The sequence below is a fragment of the Ursus americanus genome, chromosome 26 (assembly GCF_024610735.1).
Source record: "Ursus americanus isolate L20-20 chromosome 26, mUrsAme1.1.p, whole genome shotgun sequence".
Lineage (NCBI taxonomy): Eukaryota > Metazoa > Chordata > Mammalia > Carnivora > Ursidae > Ursus > Ursus americanus.
The window spans coordinates 14,786,444-14,806,031 of record NC_142152.1 but is presented as its reverse complement, the minus strand read 5'-3'; the positions used below and the strand labels follow the sequence as shown (position 1 = coordinate 14,806,031).

General features: G+C 51.4%; 1 long non-coding RNA gene across 1 annotated transcript in view; it reads left to right on the top strand.

Moving 5' to 3' along the window:
- Positions 1–3,944: 3,944 nt before the first annotated feature.
- LOC123799071 (uncharacterized) overlaps positions 3,945–19,588 on the top strand; it is a 77,231-nt gene continuing 61,587 nt past the window's right edge. Inside the window, exon 1 of the long non-coding RNA XR_006781492.2 lies at positions 3,945–4,393. This is a non-coding gene — a long non-coding RNA (uncharacterized LOC123799071). The remainder of the gene's footprint in view (positions 4,394–19,588) is intronic.

Here is a 19,588-nt window from a genome sequence, read left to right as displayed (position 1 = left end):
CCTCTCGGACAACCCCTTGGGCCTAGGAGATGCTCAGTGACGGTTACACATCAGCTCCCGCATCTCCCCCAGGAGATGTCTTGGGCCCCAGTGTCATTTTCCCTGGGAGCTTCCAGGTCAAATGTCAGCAAGCAAAAAGGCCCTTCAGCTTTTCAGATGGCGGGTCCCAAAGCTGGCCAGGCCCCCAGCAGGCAGGGGGCGGGATCCGGCCTCTGCACCCAAACCCTCCTGCCTCCCTGTCCAAGGGCACCTCTGAGGCAGTTGCAGCTGCTGCTTTGGAGCAAAAAATCCCTCCTCCGTAGGGCGGGAAGAGGCCGGCTCCTCCCTGCACCAGCCGGATGCCACTTCTTCCGGTCATTCTCCAGGGCGGATACATTGTAGGAATCAGCCACGCTGGCCACAAGGAAGAAAAACACCCTCTTCCCATACTCCCAGCACCAGTGGTGGAAAGCTCTAGGCTCGAGCTCCTTGAGACCTCTCCCTGGGTCCCAAGAGAGATCGGCTCCCTACACTGGGGGACATGCCCCTGTCGCCCACAGGGCCCGGAGGGGCTGACGGCAGAGGCTCAGGAGGCAGTGGGCCCCCAGGAAAGAGCTTGGCTTTTTGTACCAGGCAAGCCTGGGTTTGAATCCCGCCTCTGCGTCTTACGAGCTGGGTGTCCTCGGCTGACTTCTCCGAACTTCAGTTTTTCCATCTGTAAAATGGGAGAATACCCAACTTATGGCATCTTACAGAGTTATAGTTTAAAAGTCAGAGAAATGTGGGGCACCTGGGTGGCCCAGTCGTTAAGCGTCTGCCTTTGGCTCAGGGCGTGTTCCCAGGGTCCTGGGATCGAGCCCCACATCAGGCTCCTCTGCTGGGAGCCTGCTTCTTCCTCTCCCACTCCCCCTGCTTGTGTTCCCTCTCTCGCTGGCTGTCTCTCTGTCAAATAAATAAATCTTAAAAAAATAAAAGTTTAAAAAAATAAAAGTCAAAGAAATGTGTACAAAATACCTAAGACACAAATGGTGGAAGGAATGGAATAAATGGTAAGTGGATGAGTGCTCAGCAGTTGTGTGCCAGGCACAGCGCTAGGCAAGGAAGCTCCCCACAGGGGCGGACACGAGTGCAGGGCTCTGCAGAGGCAGAGAAACAACCCGAGAGAGAAGGTGCTGTGGTGGCGGGGTGGGGGAGAGCAGGGAACATAGGACGGGGCCTAACATGTCCCTTACAGATGCTCCCTGAGTTACCGCTGAGACCTACTATGTGCCCGTGGGTATTACGGGGAATGCGGCTATGCGTACAACCCAGCCCTTCGCTCTCAGACACAACACTGACACGCACAGAAAGTTAAATGACAGCGCAGGCAATCAAAGCCTTAGAGACTGGGGCTCCTGCCTGGCTCGGTCGTAGGAGCACGTGACTCTTTTTTTTTTTTTTTTAAGATTTTATTTATTTATTCCACAGAGATAGAGACAGCCAGCGAGAGAGGGAACACAAGCAGGAGGAGTGGGAGAGGAAGAAGCAGGCTCATAGCAGAGGAGCCTGATGTGGGGCTCGATCCCATAACGCCGGGATCACACCCTGAGCCGAAGGCAGACGCTTAACCGCTGTGCCACCCAGGAGCCCCAGGAGCACGTGACTCTTGATCTTGGAGTCGTGAGTTCAAGCCTCACGTTGGGTATAGAGATTACCGGGGAAAATTAAATAAATGAGAAAAGCCTGAGAGACCAAGGTGCAAGGAATCATAGAGTGAGAAATGTGGTGCTTGACCACCTGAGAGGGACGGGCCACAGGGAGGACCCTTGTTCATACTTGCAGTGGAGACCTGTGGGTGAGGGGCTTATGGGAGGCCCGAGTTCTACTCCATCTTGTTTAACAAGGCACAGGACAGAGGAGGGGCCTGGCCAGAGCTTGCTTTCCTCTGCTCCAGCGGTCCTTCCCCCAGAGCTCCCTCTCTGCCTCCACTGCTTGGGCCCAGGCCTGAAGCAGCCCCGGACCTGCCTCTACAGGACCTCGAAGCCGAGCTGGGAGCCTGACTTGCTAGTGTGTCCTCACTCCCATCCCGCAGGCGTGCCCGTGCCGTGGGGGAGAGGCAGTGTGGAAGCTCAGGAAACAAAGCCAGGTCTTCAGTCCTCTGTGGCTGAGGGGATTTGGATCGGAGCTGGCCCTTTGTCACGGGTCTGTTTCTCCCTCTTTGGCTGCTTCTCGTACGACTCACACGGCTGAGTCAGGTGGACCTTCCTGGGTTGAAGAGACAGTTCCAGGAAGAGTATGGAGGTCGTGCGATGGAAGCAAGTCAGAAGATGCGGCCCTCCCCAGACTTCCCAGGCGGGGCCCCTGCAGGGCCGCAGCAGGCCTGGCCACCTTGCTTCCTTGGAGGTCCGGGTGTGTTCCTGCAGCTCCCCTTCCTTCCCTTCGTGTGAGGTGAGTTTCTCTCATAGCACATTGTCTGTTGTGACAGCTTGTTGGTGTCGGGGACACAGCCTCTTGGTACGTGTGCCCTTATGCTTTACCGAGGCCGCTTTTCTCCCCACCCAGTAACAACGAACCTGTAATAAGCACTACGGAAGACAGCGTGGTGATCGCCCACTCCTCCGTGCTCCATGCCCACACGACATTCAAAAGGGATCTGTTCTTAAAATTAGGGCAGCAGATGAAAAGCCCAGTCCACTTAATCGTGTGGGGTGAGGGGCTACCCTGTCTGTGTGCTTGCCAAGCTCACACCTGTGTCTGCGGGAGCACTGACGCGTGGCCCCTACAGGGGTGTGTTTCCCCCAAGTGCGTTTTCATGTTACAGATCACATCATCCTCAGAGAAGGTGACTCTTTTTGGAAGAAATAGGCTGTTTCTCTGCTCCTTGTGTGGGGGATGGGACAGAGGCCGTAAGGACTGGTGATTACAAGGGTGGGCTCTGGGGGCGCCTGGGTGGCTCAGTCAGTTAAGCATCTGCCTTCAGCTCAGGTCATGATCCCAGAGTCCGCTGGGCTCCCTGCTCAGTGGGAGTCTGCTTCTCCCTCTCCCCCACCTCCTGCTCCTGCTTGCTTTTGCTATCTCACTCTCTCTCAAATAAATAAAATCTTAAAAAAACAAACACCCAAAAAACAACAAGAAACCAAGAGTGGGCTCAGAAGCTGGAAAGCCAGGGGTTCGATCCTGACTTTGCCCTCTTGCTCCTTGTGTCACTTTGGGGAAGGCCTTGACCCCTTGAAGCCTCAGTAGCCTCATCTGTGAAACACAGAGCCTGAGAGTGAATGTCCTCGCGGAGAGCTGGTGGGCATTAGATGAGGTGCTGTGGGAGTCATGGGGCCAGAGGTCCACGCAGGGGCTTCTGGGCCACTTCTTGCTGTGTGACTCTGGGAAAAACAACAGCCTCCTGAGGTTTGCTCATGTCTGCAGTGGGGGTTACACGTCTGATATGGGAGTCAGGGGGGGGTCAGATGAGGTCTCTGCACGATGAGGGGCACGCGGTAAGTGCTCAGTAAACAATGGCCTGTGACAGGCTGGCGGGAGGGGGTGGGGACAGGACAGGAAGATGACATCCTTTCCCACTTGGCTCTTTCTGTGTTTCTCTTAGGAAGCCTGGTCTGGGGCTTGGGGCTGTGAGCAGCACCCCCGGGGGCACCCTCCCCGCTCCTGCACTTGAACGGGCCCGGCCCTCAGTGGCCCTGGTCGGGTCCATGCCCTAGGCCACGACAGAACTACACTCATTTTGCAGCTTCCTCAGTGTGGAGGCTTAAATGCAATGGCCCCGGGACCGTGGGGCCATCTCCTCCCACGAGCAGGCCATGTTTTCATTCCCGACCATCCTCACTAACCCAGAACACTTGGGATTCTCTTGTCTGCAGCAGAACCCCAAACACCTCCCGCCCCCTTGTTGGTATACTGGTTAATTAAGTGTCTGTCAGTCACAGAAACCAGAGGCAGGTATCAGATGACTGTTCACTCAGCCTTTTCCCGAAAGGCCCATCTGGCCTTGTTTCCTCAGCTCAGCAACATCGGTGCTCCCCGACCGCCTGTCTTCTCGGCCACTAAGGGCAATGGCCCTGGGGCTGGTGAGCAGCTGTTGTCCGTCTCCTGGAGCCAAGTGGGGAGCTTAGGCTGCAGTGGACAGCCATATCTGGTAGAGGCCAAAAGGAAAACGGCTGAGTGAATGGCTGAATCAGCCTGCTGATTCTTGGGCTGCCATGAAAACTTCAGCCCCGGAGGTCTTTCACAAACAGGATAGAGTTTCATCTCTCTGGAATGTATTAGGGCAGCAAGGCCTACCCGTCCTCTCTGCCCAGATGAAATTCATCTTCCATGAAGGACTGGGCCCCACATCTGAGCTGCACAGAACTACATAGACCTCCACGAATAGAACATAGAGCTCCACTCATGGCCGCCAAGGCCTTGAATGACTATCTTTCTCCAGGTATGTGTTTATTTCTTTAACTCCCTTGAAGGTGAGGATTATGTCCCACGTATAGCCACACATCACTCAGCATGGCGCTGGATACTTCTTAAGCATCCACTGAGGTCCCGTGGTAGTTAGGGGGCTGCCCCTAAGAGGGGAGCAGAGCTTGAGAGGGTGGCTCACAGAATTGGTAGGTTTTGAGGAAGCCAGTAAAGGGATGGGGTTTGGGGTGCTGCCTAAGAAAAGTGGGCTCCACAGTGGGGCAGGGCAGTGAAGCTCAATGCTGGGGACAGCCAGAGAAGGTAGTAGCCTGGGGACAAAGGGCTGGGGCCTAAAGACAAGGAAGACAATTGACGGACTTCAGGGCTTTGTTGAGAACCATCCCTGGAATCCCCCACATGGCACCTCTCTTTGTGTCAGCATGGGGTTCAGACCTGGTGACTGCTGACCTCCAGCTGATCTCCAGCTGGATGAGAAGGGATGCAGGAGAAGTGTGAATGAGGTGTGGTTTCAGGAGAAATGGGGACTTGGGTGGGCAGAACGAAAGGATGAGCCTCCAGGCCAGGAGTGATATAGGGAGGCAAGAACTCCGAATGCCACAGACCACAGGGCTTCCTGCAAGCCTGGGGATGGGGCCGCGCGTCCTTAAGGAAAGATGGAGCACTGGTGTTGACAGACCTGGGCTGACCCCTGGGGTAAAAGGGAGAAGGAATACAATGGTGGCCATGGCAATGCTTCCCACTCGCATGGTGTCTCACAGTTTACAGAGGGCTTTTGTACCTGTTAGCTGAGGAAGAGGGAGAGGTGGAGAATTTCGGTTGTCTCTACCCCATCTGCTTCCTGGTGGGCCTTCACCTTGACCTGCCCATTGCTCCTCCCTCTTTCCGGGACTGAGCCCTTGCCCTGGGATGTGCCACCCGGCAGGGATCTGCAGCGGGGTGAGAGCAGGGACAGGCTCAGAGCAGCCCCGCCTCCTCTCCCTTAATCCTGCCCCCTCCCCTTCCCAGAGGCGTGCTCCCACAGCTGGCTTACCTGGGTTCCCAGGAAGGCCAGGAGGCGGAACCCCTCTCTCTGTGTCTCCCAGGAAGGGGGAGCTGTGGGCTGGGAGGAGAGCAGAACTTCCGGTACCTTATTGGCATCACAATAATCTGTTTCTTTCCTCACCTGTCCTACCTACTGGGCACACCCCTGGCCTTTCCATCTTGCTCTGCCAGTGGCTCTGTGCGTCTGCCAGCCCCAAAGGTCAGAACCCATTTCCCACACTGACTCAGATCTCAGCCTCCTTCCTGACAAATGGCACACGGGGCAGCCCCAATCCTGGCCTTGGTAAATGCCCCGCTATTCTTCCACCAGCACACGTATCTTTCCAGCTTGGGGATTCTAGCTTCAGAAACCTCACCCGGCATCTGCAGCCTGCCCTGGGCTGGCCAGGGATGTAACACAGCCAGAGGAAGGTATGCGGAAGCCCAGAAGACACACGTTTTTGACAGGAAACAGGGGCATGTAGCAAAGAACAAGAATGGTGGACCACAGGGGAGAACTGCCTGTCACGGAGAGATGGGACAAAGGGGCCAACAGGAGACCCTATGAGGAGGAGGAAAGTTGGCTGGGCCCACATGTGCAGATCTGGTCTGGCTACAAGGAAAGCACAATTAAGTTTGACGTGTATGATTCTGAACTCACAAGACTGGCAGATCAGGACACGGATGTCGTTTTTGTGTGTCCAGTGGCCTCACCTAGAATTTCTAGGCTAGGACGTAAAAGTGTGAGGTAGATGGTCCCACCTATTTAAAAAAAATGTCCTATTACAACCCAGATCCACAAGACATTGTCCCTTAAGAGTCATAAAAAGAAGTATGGGGTACTCTGAGTGTAACAAACTTAATGAAAGGTCTTTATTTATTTATTTATTTACTTATTTATTTATTTAGAGCACGTGAGTGGGGAGGAGGGGAAGAGCAGGAGGAAGACAGAGAACCTTAAGCAGCCTCCACGCTCAGCACGGAGCCCAATACAGAGCCCAACATGGGGCTCGATGGGGGGCTCGGTCTCAAGACCCTGAGATCATGACCTGAGCCTAAATTGAGAGTCAGACGCTCAGCTGACTGAGCCACGCAGGCGCCCCACACGTAGTGAGAAGTCTACGGGGAGGGCTGCGCCGTACAGGAAGAGTGCTGGAAGGTACTGAAGTCTGGAGAATTTGATGTCATCCACTGGAATCAGGTGATTGTTTCCGCAGTGAGAGTCCGTGGGGCACTAGAAGACAAACATATAGTCAGCTGGGCTGGGACACATGTAGTGTGCAGAAATGAAGTCGGGGTGTGCGCGGTTATGCTGTGGCGATAACCACAAAATCTCCGTGGCTCGCGATAACAAAGGTTAATTTCAAGTGTACCACGTGTCTGTTGTGTGTTGGCTGTAGGTCTGCTCCGTGGTTTTCACTCCTGGGCTGATGGACAAACGCTGGGACTTTTTGATCTGGGACTCTGACAGTTTCATAGCAGAGGGAAGAGACACGATGACTCACTCACTGATCCTTAAAACTTGTCACTTCTGCTCACATTTCATTGGCCCATGCAAGTCATATGGCTGAGCCTAAACTCTCCTGGGAGAGCAAAGGATAGTTCTCCTCTAATGAACAATAATAAAATTTACCACAAAAAAGGTCCTAAAAGTCAGTTTCTGCTTTAGGCCATAATTGGGGTCCACCTCACTAATTCTTGTGAGGTGTAGAGACCTCAGAATTTAGTTGTGGACAATTGTCTTAGGAGGGAGTTATAGACCTGTCCAGGAGAAGAAGCTCCTGGAGGGACAAGTGTATTTCATTCACTGGTATATCCCAAAGGCTAAGAACAGGCCCCTCAATGTATGTTTATTGCCTAATGAATTATAAATGGATTCAAGATGCAATATAACCCTCCCTGCCTCAGCCAAGGAGTATCCAGGTGCCATGTTCTGACCTCTTTGGGTGTGGAGATGAACACACTCAGAGAACTTGTGTGTCTCTGATGGATCCGGGTGAGTTGGGACTTCACCTTCTGCTTTGGGATGCAGTGTGTCCAGCCCAAGGGTCAGCAAACTTGTTCTGGAAAGGGCAGACATTGACTATTTCGGGCTTTGCACGCCGTATCACACATTGTCTGTCACGACTATGCAAGTCTGTTGTGGTGCAAGCAGCCATTGACTGTATGTCAGTGATCGAGTGTGGCTCTGTTCCAAGAAAACTTCATTTGCAAACACAGGCAGTGGGCCAGGATTGGCTGGGGGACGGTAGTTTGCCTACCCCTAAACTAGCCACGAAGCTGGCTTCTCAACCTCTTGCTCTCCCTGGGGCTCCTTTCCAGCACCAGGTTAGAGGCATACATTTATCCCTCTCATTTCCATAAAATGAACCTCCACAGAACTGTAGTTTTGAAATGTCCTGATGTCTGGTTGGGGTGTTTAGGGCTTCTGTTTATTTTTGTACAGGGAGCATGTCCATCCCAAACACCCTGACCTGGCCAGGTCTTGGCTCTCACTGTGCTGTTGTAAATCCCAGGGGCCCCACTCCATCAGTATCCCCATCTGCCTTGCCTTTGCGGCGTGCACCCACTTTCCCTGTTTCACTTGTTCCAGGGACCCCTGGATGCCATGGGGGGAAGGGAAGGGCACCTGGAGGGCTGAGAAGGAGGAGCTCGCCCTTCTCCTCATAGTTCAGTTGGTGTGAGAAGTATAACAATCTATTTTCTTAGGGATGAGGCTCAGATATTTTCATTTCATGGAATCTTATGTCTCAGAATCACAGAGTTCTTTTCTCAGGCTGGAATGCTTCTGGTATGATGTGACAGTCTGGAGAGTATTAGCGGCTGCCCCTTCTCTCTGGGGGCAGTACCAGGCTTATGTAATTAGAAATCCGAAGAGGAGACAGGGAGACAGTCAGACTCACCCCAGCCAACAACCTTCCTCCCACAGCCTTCTAGATGGTTGTCACAGAATTCTAGAGCAGGAAGAGACCTTGTACGTAACGACCTCTCCTCCATCTGGTTCCAACTGGACATTTGAACATCATGAGGACCAAAATCCAACCCTCTTGTTCTAGGTGTCAAAGACGGGGCTTCAGACCCCATGGGCTCTCCACATCCTGTCCTTCAACTAACTTCCAGACTGCTGCCCGCCACCCCTCCCCATCTCCTCCAACAAGATAAACACATCTGTGACCCCATCCTGAGGGGACCTGGGGGAAGGAAGGAGGGAGGAGGGTGGCTCCCCAGTGCAGACAATCAGAGACTCGGCCTTGACTTGAGTTGTTATGATAGGACCTGCCTCTCTTCTCCAGCTGGTGGGAGCACTGACCCCAGGGAGCTCAAGTCCTGGGGGAGGAGAAGCTTGCCAGGGAGAACAGATAAGGGAGAGTAGGGGAGGAGTCCGGCCAGCTCCCACCTCCTGGTTGCTGTTCCAGCCAAGTGGCTGAGCTGGAGAAAGAAAACTGATAACAGATAAGGATGCTTGCTTTCCTGTGGCCTTGTTTACCTAAGCTTGGGTTCTTGCTGATCTCTGGGGGTGGGGTGAAGGAGCTTTGTGGGTGGAAGGCAGTGCGGGGTTCCTGGACTGAGACTTGCTTTCAGCTGCCTGAGGTTTGGATGGCTTATAGATCTCCTCTTACCTCCCAGCCCCACCCCCAGACTTCCTGCAAGAAGCCAGCTAGACAATGGCTTGAGCTGAAATACAAGGCTTTCCACACATGGAGTAGGGCCTTTCACCCCAAAAGCAGTGGGCATGATGACTCTGCCTGTCACCTGGCTTCCTGGGTGTCTGGGCACCTGGGTGAAGATCTCCAGCCCCAACAAGCCTTATGGGAACCTGCTTGAGCGAATCCAAATCTTGCCTGCCTTGCTTCTTCTGCCCTGCATCCCTCAGGCCCCCTGAAATAAATGGAGTCTGAACTGTACTATGATCTGAGGAGCTGAAAACCATCAAAGAGCAGTTGCTATGTGCTTGGGAATAGGCACAGAGTAATGAAAAAGATAGACACAGTCCATGCCCTCATGGAGATTCAAAGCAGTTAAGTGATTCCGTGAAGCATGAGCCAAGGCAGGCTGTGCTATGGAAGCACCTAGAAGACACCTAACCTTCCTGGTGGCTGGGAAAGACTTTCTGAAGGGTGAGCAGGATTGTCTCAACAACTGAGAGAGGTACAGGGAAAGAGCATCCCAGGCAGAGGAAATACTGCAGGTGGAAGCATTCGGGAGGAGAAAGAAAGTGGGATATTCGGGGGAAAAAGCAAGTCGTGGTGTTTCATGAGACCCAGGGTGGGAAGGAAGCAGTAGTGAGAGATGAGGCTTCAGAGGCAGCAGGGGTGGGTCATGGCAGGCGGAGAGAAGGAAGAAGGAGGACCTGGAGGGAGGAAAAAAATGGGAGCAATGGTGGACTGGTTGGGGTGGGAGGTAGAAAGACTCCAGGAGATTTTCCTCTACAGAGAAATGAGAACCACAGTCATTTCTGAGATACGCTTAGCTGGTAACTCCTGGGGCAGAGCCCTTGTCAGCTTCGGCTGGTTGCCTTCCAGCATCAGTGCTCCCCGAATGCTTGTGGGTTTGGGGCTGCCTCCCGTGGGTTCCTCTTGGCCCCAGCCTCATCTGTGGTAGGCACCTTGCTGGTCCCTCAGCCTAGCCCTGGGTGGTGTGACATGACACAGACTGGTGATGTTGTCCTGAGGGGTCAGCACTTCTGAAGCAGCTCACCCAGGTAGCACCCCATTCCTTTGAAGCTGTCTGCATCCGCCCACCGTCCCCATCTTGCCCTCATAAGGCAGCAGTTAGAAGGATCCAGAATACCTTGCTAATGGTCAACTCAACCCTTCCATGTGTGTGAGTCACCCCCAAGACCTGTCAGCAACTCATCCATTTGCCCCTACTCATCCTCCCCTCCCCTTTCCTTCCCTGGTTATCGAGAGCTTATAGACGCTCTGTGATTAGCACACACTAGGTACCTTCATTGGCTCGAGCTCTATTCTCTGGCCAGGAAGTCCCAGAGCTGGTAACGTTAAGTTTAGTGGGTCAGGGTACAGGCTCCGACATCAGACCATGGGGTGCACATTTTCTAACCACCTCAGTGACCTGGAGGAAATCGCTTTTACACCTCAGTTTCCTGGTCTGTAAAACAGGTAACAATAGGAGCTATTGTACAGGCTGTTGGTGGATTAAAGGAGAGATTCCTGTACAAGGTTTTGGGCGCAGTAAGTCACTGAACATTCGTTACTGCTGTTTATATGCTTAGCTGCTTACTTTGGAACAGGAAATTGTTAGGAGGGAAACTTTTTCGTGTTTTTTACTGAGATGGTAACACAAAATTAAACATATCTATGCTAACAGCAACTATTTTTATATTTACTTCCAGTATTTATCATGAGATAATGATATAAAAAATCCAGAAGTCCATAGAATTTTAGGCTTTCTTTTCTTTTCATCTACTCCAGTAAACGGGCTATATATAGACTCAGGAAATGACCGTGGGGGATGCAATCCACCCCCACAACCACACTGAGATGTGAGAATGTTAGATTTACATTCTGTTCCGTCCCTTCCATCTTGTGTGATTGTGGAGAGCATCTTGGAACCTGTTTCTCTTCATCTGTTCGACGGAGAGATAATGTCTCTGGGTTGTGGGAAGCAGCACTAACGTGGGCAAAATGCCCAATACATAACAGAGGCTTAGTAAATGCTATTCCTGCCCCTCCCTCTGATGTAGTGTGGGGTTCAGAAAATGGGAGGTACCAAGGGGTTGTTGCCCCCAGACTGGCCGAAGCCCCCTCCAGCCTTCCCGTAGGAAGCCCCCAACCCACCGGAGAGGACTGGAAACTCTACTTTGCTTGCAAGAAGTAGAGGGGGTCAGCCGCCCTCTGGTGCCCTCTGACACCAGTGCAGGGAAGGGCTGGGCCCTGCCAGCTTCCCCAGCTGGCCCAGTGGAGGGGACCTGGGAGTGGGAGAAGGCAAGGGGGAAACACTTTCCTGGGAGCCCTTGGATGCTCTGTCCTCTGTGGTCAGTGTGGTCTGACAGCTGTTGGGGAGAAGAACTGTGGCACGTGCTGGTGGGTGAGCTGGGGATCGCAGGGTTGGTGGGTGAGCTGGGGATTGCTGGGTTCCGAAAGAGCTGATGGAACAAGCCAGGCACAATGAGAGAGACTCTTCAATGACTGGGGTTTTGCAGCTCATTAAATCAGGCTGATGGGAGCAACCTGGCTGAATTGCCTAATCCCCCCCACTTCCCCACAAAGGGCCTTTCTCAGACACAAGCAGAATATTACGTTAATAATGAATAATTTTATGGGGTGCCTGGGTGGCTCTGTTGGTTAAGTGTCCGACTCTTGATTTTGGTTCCAGTCATGATCTCAGGGGTCGTGAGATCAAGCCCTGTGTCAGGCTTCGTGCTGGGTGTGGAGCCTGCTTAAGATTCTCTCTCTCCCTCTGCCCCTGCTCCACTCTAAAAAATAATAATAATAATAATAATTTTTGTTTGTACAAAATTTTAGAAATCACAGCATTCTTTTATGTCCATTTTCTAATTTCAATCCCACAAAAAGGTGGGAAGGGAGGTAATATTCCTATTTGACAGATGAGAAAACTGAGGCTCCAGGGGGCTAAGAAATTTGACCAAGCACACACAGTTCCTGAGCTGGGATGTCAAGCCAGGCCTTCTAGTGCCAAGGTACCCACAGCTGGACAATGAGCAGGAGTTCTCCAGGCAACTAGTGATTGGCCACTCAAATAATTTAGAAGTTTCTTCATTAAAGTTTTTAAAAGATGAAAGTACTATCTGGCTCTTACTCCTTTTTTCTTTTTGGACTTGGGAACTGAGTCCCCAAGGGAAAAGCTCTCTGGGGACGGAGAGCTGTACAGTACCGCACAGCTGGAGGGATTTGTGGCAGCCAGCCCTGCAGAAGGATTTTCAGAGCTGCTGGTTAATAGGTGACTAATTGAGGTTACAAAATCACGCTGTCTGGACATCAGCTGTCACCAATAGGATTAGGGACCTCTTATCCATTTAGTCTGTCTCTAAGAGATGACACTAACAAACAGTGTGGATGTGGGGCCTTGGGAAGCCCCATTTTCCTCTCTGGGCCTCAGTGTCCTCATCTGTAAATGGGTAAACCTTGCTCTCCACTTAGCCGCACCTGCCGTCCCAATTATCTTAATTTGATTTTCTGTGTGCAGGTTCGGGGAACAAACATTTCTTGAATTCCTGGAAACCAGTCTGGCTCTGCTGTCACCCAAAGGTGGCCCTAGACCTGTCACTTAGCCTCTCTGGGTCACGGTTTCCTCATATAGGAAAGGCCGATGGTGGCTCTTTGGGGTCCTTCCAGTTCTAGTGCTCTCTACGGAAGCCATCCACCAGCGGGAGGAAAGTGAGGCCTAGGGGCTTTCTTGGATGGGCCTGAATGAGGGGACCAAGTGGCTGGGCAGGGGGTCGTAGAAGCCAGTGGAGGGAAAGGAGTTGGGGGAAAGAGCCTGGAAGGGCAGAGTTAGGAGCTGGGGCTGTGAAGAGGGAACTCAGAATGCCTGGCTACCCCCTCAGGCCTTGCTCATCTGCTGGGCTCTCTCTCAAAGGAGGTTCGAAGGCCCAGATTCAGGCTGGGGAGATCCTCTAAGGGGGCTGGAGCCAGCTACCACGAAACAGGCCTTCTGGCGTCTGCAGGGCCCTCTGACCTGCTCTCTGCTGAGCTGATCCATCTGAGGCAGGCAAGGAGGAGAGAAATGCCCCACATGGGGCTTGCTGTGGAGGCCTGCAAGGCGGGCTAGCAAAGGGTTAAAACCAAGCTCTCTAGGCAAATGGTATCTTCCTTATCTGGCGTTGGGATCCCAGCGTGGAGGAAAGGCGGAGTCTATAGGAGGCCAGGGCTGTTATCTTGAGGCAGTGCAGTTACGGGGAGGGGAAGGCACGCGGGCCTGCACATCGAGGCCCAACTGTGCAGGCCAGCTCTCATGCTCTTTCCTACGAGGGCCTCCGCCCTTCTTTAAACGAGTGCCTTGGAACCACCTCTAGTCCGGCTGCCTTGAGAGACCTAGAAACTCATTCATTTTTTCTCAGACCTGGGTGCCGAATGGAGGGGTCTTGTGGCTGTGGCCCGTCACAGCTAATGGGACTTGAGTTTCCATTCTTGCTACTCCGTCCTGGCAAACTCAATCTCCCCTCTGTGACGCAGTGTCTTCATCTTTTAAAGAAGGAGAAGGGTCCCTTTGGCCACCCCTCTCCCTCTGGTTCAGGAAGGTATCATGAGGATACACACGGTGCTGTTGGTCACAGGGCTGCGGGTCCTTAGTGAGGCCTGAGGAAGATATGGAGGTTTGAGGTTCGAGAAGAGCCCGGTGGTATTCTTACTCATTGGGTCCTGGCCACCATGCTGGTCCCAGGTGGGACGTGGTTAGCCAGCCTCAGACGGAGCAGGAAGCCAAGGGCGCTTCCTTTTTTTCTTAGTACAACTTCAGAAACCTGGGGCTCTCAGCCCTTGCCTGGCAGCCGGGAGAGGGTGAGGGTGTTGGTTTCTGCACGGGAGCCCCCGAGTCTCCTTGAAAAATGACACATGACTACATCCAGCCTCGCAGGCCATGAGGAGCTGAAAAATGTGACTGTAGGGCCGTTGGCCCTGAGAGGTCAGCACCATCTGTGATGAGAGGGTGAGAGGTGGGGGCTTGTGTGAGGTGTCTCCTATCAGCTGGAGACAGGTGTCCGAACCCCGGAGTCTGAAGGCAGATCCCAGGGGGTTGCACATCGGCCGTGTGACCTTTGTCACACAAAAAAGCTCTCTGCCTCGGGTTTCACATCTGTAAAACCAGCGCTATCATACTAATACATGCCTTGTAGGATTGTTGCAAGAACGAAACATGATCTAGAATGTCAGTGGTTGGTCCTGGTGGAATCCTTAGCAGGTTGAAAATGCTCAGTACCTGTTAGAGAAGGGAGAGAAGACAGAGTGGCGGGCAAGAGGAGTGGGCAGATGACCATTCCTAACCTTGTGATGCCGTGAACTTGGGGTCGAAGTCTAGTGGAGACCCAAAGACACTAGTCTGGGGGCGGGGGGTCTGGCCCAGGCAGTAGCATTCTTTATCCAAAGAATGCATCTGCCCTCCGTCCCTCAGAGCTTACAAATAGTTCATCACTGAAATGCTCAGAGCCCAAAGGCCTGTGGAGGCCAGTATGGGGAGAGAGGGCGGGTTCTGTGGTCAGAGCCTAAGGCTGGGCATGGGGACTTCTGTTCTCCTGGAAGCTGTTTGTTACATCACTTGGAACAAATTTCTTAACCAGTCCTCCCTGGGCAAAGGGTGAGGCAAAAGGTCTTGCTGCTTCTGAGCTGTGTGACCTTGAGCCCGTCATTTGACCTCTCAGCCAGGGTTGCTCGTCTGTGACAGGGATCATAATCAAGGCTCCTTAGGAAAGCTTGTGAGGACGGAAATGAGATCCCTGTATGCACTGGTCCTGCCTGGTGAACGGAAGGAATGGTTGTGAGGGGGGCGGCGGCAGGGGTGGGGGGGGCTCCGCTCTTGTCAAGGGGCTGGGCTGGCCACCACCTGGAGGGAGCAGGTGGAGATTCTAGGATCTTCTTCATTTCAAACACGGGCCTCTGGGGAGCTTATGGTAAAGGTACACAGGGCCAGCAGTTCAGAGGGCAAGGCTGAACAGGGAGGAAGGTTCTCAGTCAAATTCTCCAGGAACTTTGTGGTGCTACCTTAAGAGAAATCGGTTTGGAGCCTCACTTCTGTAAACTGGGCAAGTCCTACCCCCTTCCTAACAGAAGGAACAAATGAGAATTAATTAGTAAACGTGGCTGTCAAACGTGGTCGGTGTTGTTATTAACTTAATGTGTTTGTTTAAAAGGGGAGGCAGGCCTGCTCCAGCCTGGGCGTGTGAGCTGCCAGCCAGCCCGGTTTGATGGGAGATCCTCTAGATTGTTTCCACATGCGACTTTATAGCACAAATAATTAGTGGCAGTGGTGGAAGGCCTTGGAGGCAAGGACCGAGGGATCGGATGATGGATTTTGCAGTCGTTCATATAAAACGCAGAGGCAGTCCCTCAGGGAAGCTTCGTACCGGGGAGAGGGCGCCCCACTCTAGGTACTACGGTCTGGGCCAGCAGGTGGGGTGACCAAAGGTGTGGGGCGGGTGGGGGTAGAAGAAGATGGTGCAGAAAGGCTTGTTTGTCATGAACAAGCTGAGTTTTCTAAAATGCGTGGGCGTGGGAGGGTCGGCAGACGGCATCTCTGCTCTGAACGCCACTTTAGTGGCCTCTGGCTTTGGCTCTATGTGGTTTCATTCACTCCTTTCTGATGCTGCGTTCCCGAACATCTTAGTCCTGTCTCCCAAGGCAGAACAGAGGAATGGCCAAAAGCAAGGGCTCTGGAACCAGACTGCTTGGATTTAAATCCTGGCTCCATTACTTACTAGCTGTGTGACTTTGGGCACGTTACTTAGCCTCTCTGTGTCTCAGTCTCTGTCATCTGTGGAATGGGCGTGATGATATTTTGTAGACTTGATTATGGGGATTGAATAAGTTAACATTTGTAAGGCTTTTAGACCGATGCCTACCGAGCACATGGTAAATGCTACGTAAAGGCTAGTTAAACAAATGCACGGGGTCTCATTGCCCTGATCCAGTGGCAGAGTGGGCTGCTTTAGGATGCCCGTATGTTTATATTATTTTGTCTCCCCCAAGCCATTTCAACACACAGTCTAAAAACAGTACGTTTTCCGTGCTTTTGACGTTTCATTGCATGGCTCTTTCTGACCCCTTGGCAGCTTGCAAGCTACCTTACCCTGAGCCCACTGTGACTCTGTGCACCAATTTTCCTCATTGGGATCCCCAAATCTTGCCAGCTGCTGTGTTTTGTTCTTTACAAGTGATTCCTCCTCACCAGGGAGAATGAACCCACCCCTACCTGCACTCACTCTCACCGTGCATCTGCCTTCCAGTGTTGGGCATTGCCTTGAACCCAGCAGAGCACTGTCCTGGTGCGCTGGGGGCTGCAGCATCCACTTTGGGTTCTGGTCAGTGTCTGGGATCCTCAGAGTGCCGTGGTTATCTGCTGCGCTGGTTTGCCATGGGGTCAGGCCAGAATCTCGTATGCACCAACGAAGGAGAGTTTATTGACCGTCTGGTCATTTTTGCCTGCTTCGGTGGGACCTAACTCAATATTTTCAGTAGGAAAGATAGAACACGATCGAAAAGAAAGCTGGAAAATAAAAGCTAGTAGAAACCACGAATATAGAGAAGTACTCAGCAACTACTTCTCCCTGAAACCCGAGCAGACTGCGTGGTTAAATGTGTGTATAGGCGTGTTGTGTGTCTATCGAAAACCTTTAACAAGTTCGCATCTTTCAAAATAATATTACCTCTGGGAAACCATCCTCAGGAAATGCTATGAAATCTACAAAATGCTTTATGCACAAAGATGTTCTTCATGTAGTTATTTATAAACGGAAAAATTGCAAATAGCCAAAATGTCCAGCGTTCGGGGTAAGGTGATCTGAAGCTGTGGTTACACCAGTTCCAGTGGTGGTCAAATTTTTGTAGCTTGATGAGTTGCTTGAGACAACTATTAGGATGAGGGTTCCCAGCCTCCACCCCTAGAGATTGATTTAATGGGTCTGGGATAAGATCCAGAAATCTGCATTTTTAACATACCCTGTATAATTCCAATGCAGATGCTCTGCAGTTCACATTCGAGAAAACTGATCCACGTAATGGGATATTTTGCAGTTATTTAAAATGATGTTTATAGAGAGATTGTAATAACATGGAGGAATGCTCTAAAATAAAAAGTATGTAAGATTGTGTATCTAACTCTGCATCCAATTATGCAATAAAACTATGTAAAACAAAGCAAAAGTGCATAAAAATGTAAACAGAGGCAGTCTCAGGGTGGTAGGGTTATGGCGACGTTCTTCTTTTTTCGTTTTTTGTATTTTCCAAAATTTCTAAAACTGAGTATTCTTTTTATCATAAACCCCATAAACCTATACGTTTAAAACGGAAATTGTTCTCTTCGCAACAAATTAAGAGGCTCCCTATTTTGGGGGACTCATACTGGGAGGGGTCTCATTTTGTCTGTAAAGAGACCGGGGACCCCAAAACAGAGCTCTGCTGGGTTCTTCATCCTCTCAGGCGCCCAGACCCTTCTTGGAAGCGCTCACGCCAGGCTTCACCTCCAGTTAATAAACTTCTAGAATTAGCCAGCATACATTTGTTCCCCCCAGTCATTGTGAAGGGCTGCCACCTAATGAATTCTTAGCATGGGATGGGCGGGTTATTTTGTGGAGCTGGACCGTTTCCATGCAGGTCTCCTGAGAATATTCTAGAGGAGATGACGATTGGTGCAGGATGGTGACGTCCTCTCTCAGGGAGCTGGAGATGGAGAAAGCACAGTTGTTTTCTGAGAGATGCACGCGTCCGTGTGCTAGTGCTGCCATCAGAAAGTGCCACAGACCGGGTGGCTTAAACCACAGACCTTTACTGTCTTGCTTCTGGGGGTTAGAAGTCCGAGATCGAGGGTCAGCAGGGTTGCTTTCCTCTGAGGGCCCCGAGGGAAGGATCTGTTCTGGGCCTTTCTCCTGGGCTTATAAATGTCTGTCTCCACCCCCCACCCCCACTGTCTTCACGTCATCTTTCTTCTGTCCATGTTTGTATTCAAATTCCCTCTACTTAGAAGGACACCAATCATACTGGATTAGAATCCACTCTCATGACCTCATTTTAACTTAATTACCTCTTTAAAGACCCTATCTCCAAATGTGGTCACATTTGGCGGGGGGGCTTGTCAGAACTTCAATATATGAATTTGGGGCTGGGGAGACACATGATTCAGCCCAGAGGAAAGCATTACTGAGCAACAGATGGTCGAAGGCAGACCTCATTTCAAGAGCCCAAATGGGTCCCCGACAAGTCAGATTGAACTGTTGGAATGTGTCAGGTAGCTTGAAAATGGAGAGTTAGAGGCAACGTGAGCTGTTCTTTACGGAGCCGCAGCTGGAGAGCGCCTGCTCGGCCCGGGCTGGCCACACTTCTGGTGCCGGTGAGAGGTATGTGCCCCCGCCGTGGAGACAGAGCCTGCAGCTTACCCGCTTCTCTCCCGGTCCGCTTGTTGGCCTTTCCAGTCACGTGACAGTGGGGGGAGGGCTGGTGCAGGATCCTCTCCGAGCGTCCCCTGTACAAACGGGAATAAAAATTCCTGTCCTGTCTCTCTCGCAGGCTGTTGGAGATAAGGTCACGAAGGCGCAGTGTAAACCGCAAAGCTCTGTCCCCAGCAAGCAGGCAGTGCAGTGAACAGCCTGTCTCACAGGAAGCGGGTGGGCATGAGTCTCTCTGAAGGCTTGGGGTTCAATCGTGCTCAGGAACAGCTCTCAAGAAGGTGATCGGGCCGTATGTTTGTTGATGAAGCACCATCATAAGGCCCCTTGTCAAAGGCCTCCGGACATTGTTAAAAAAAACAACAAACACCTTATTATGAAGTCACATATGTTCCTTATAGGAACTTTTATAAACTGGATATAGAAAAACAACAAATAAAATTCCCCATTCCCTTCCATTCCACCTCCTTCCTACCATCTGGAGACACCCCCTCCACCCCTACCCCTATGACTTAATATCTTCCTATGTTTTTTATGCTTATACAAATATGTACATACATACTTTAAAAAATGACAATTTGGTTCATACTGTTTGAAGACTTGTGTTTTTAACTTAATGAGTAATTGTGGCCTTCTTTTCCATGTCATTTCATGTAGATGGATCTTGAACCCTATTTTTTTTAAAGGGCTGCGTAGTATCCCATAAAACAGATATGCTATGTGTTATTTAAGCATTCCTTCATTAATGGATATTTCAGTTATTTCCAGTTTTAAAAAACATAAAAACGATTGCGGTGAATACCTGTGAGCACTTGTGTGAGTGGACCTCTGTAGGATGAAATTCTAGACACGAAGTAACTGACTCAAAGGGGATATTTACACATTTAAAACTTCCATAGGTTTTGTAAATTGCTCTCCCCCCAAAAAACCAAAAATGATTGTATCAATTCACACTTTCTCCAACAGTTCTTGAGAATCTCTGTTTCCCTATATCCCTGCCAACAATGGACGTTATATTCTTTTTGCTATGTATTCTCTAGAATGTCGAGGCTGCCTATTATTTTGAGACTGTGTTCTTTCAATATCTTCCCAGAGGTTTTCAAAATCGTGATCACAAGG